Consider the following 1591-nt stretch of genomic DNA (forward strand, 5'->3'; position numbering starts at 1 on the left):
ATGGGTAAATGTGGAGGAAATTTTTCAATTGTGGTGAAAAATCACAATTGACAAATGTTGCACATTTCATTTCATAATGTCTAGAACTAATACATTTCACGGTTGCTACAGACTAGGCAAGACCGTAAAAAACTAAACACTTCCAAGCTGTCTATCTTAACAGAACACTTTCACTGAACTTCTTAGACATGCACAACAGCAGCATTCTTGACCAATAGGATTGCCTGGCTGAATATAACTTACACCTTTCAAATTAAAAGCTACAGGAAATACTTCTATATTTAAAGCATCATCATTAGATTATCATAGTAAACACAAAATATCACCAAACAAGTTTTGTAATTTGGCTCTTGCAGATGTGTACCTGATCCTTTCTTATGTGACTTGCTAGTGATGGCAAAGCTAGCGAGTTGTTACTTCACTGTAACATTCAAACGTAGCTGGCTAGATAAAGTGACATACAGCCAGAATAAACCAGATCAAACTAGATAAAGCCAGATAAAGTGAGTAAACAGCCTGACTAGACTTTCCTGTTGAGTTCTCACACTTCTTGTACACACCTGGGTTTTGGCAGCATTAGTTAGTTAGATAGTTTACTAATGTCAGTGTAAATGCTGACAATAGTGATGGGCAAGTGAAGCCTCATGAAGCTCTGAGTCTTTCCTAACAATTGTGATTAGAAGCTTCAACGCTTCAGTGATGGTGACATCTGGTGGACAACTGAAGCTACAGCAACCTCTAAAAAGCATTGCTGAAGCAATGACACTGTTTCACTCCTATGACAGCAATTAAAGTTCAGAAGGTCATTCAAGTGATTTGTTCATTTATACCAAAAAATTGTTATATTGTCAGTATAATAAAAATGCAGATTCTCTCCCCCCAAACTCTAACACATTCCAGATTAACCCATCAAATAAATGCAAATTATATTAAGGGTTAAATGTTGGTTAAAGATTATGTGTAATGATACATCTTATATAGCTGGTATGGCACCAAACCTCTCAAACCTCATTAGCTCAGAACGCATTGAAACGCTGTGAGCCATCGCCACACACTGAAAGACTATGAGCCAATGAAAAGCTACAAAACATTTTGAAGTAACGAAAAGCGTGACACTGGTGTTTTGATACAAGCTCCAACACAGCGTTTCAAATCACTCCACTACAGGAAGAGTGACACACGCTCTGAAACCTCGGTGTCATTTACTCAAAAAATGTTATTTACCTGATTTAAAAAATCATCTAGATGGACATAATCAGTGTTATGAATAATTCATAAGAGCAGATAGAGTATAATAGACTAAACTCTAATCTGTCAGCATTGTGCTCACAATGTCCCTGACAATATACGCAAATATCTAACAAAAATGTTAGTTTTCCAATGTAGAAATATTACTAAGTCATGGTAATAAACTGTTTTAAATGTCTTTACTACCTCAGTAGACGGAGTGAATTTCTTCTCTGATGAATTAATCTTGATAAATGATCTGTTTCCTAACTGTCTTCTTTGGGTACAGTGAAGCAGTGAGAATATTTTTACCACATGTGACGGGCAGGGTGAGCGAAATAAAATGGAAGCGATCACGCCAAGT

The sequence above is a fragment of the Brachyhypopomus gauderio genome, chromosome 1, assembly GCF_052324685.1.
Source record: "Brachyhypopomus gauderio isolate BG-103 chromosome 1, BGAUD_0.2, whole genome shotgun sequence".
In the NCBI taxonomy this organism is placed as follows: Eukaryota; Metazoa; Chordata; class Actinopteri; order Gymnotiformes; family Hypopomidae; genus Brachyhypopomus; species Brachyhypopomus gauderio.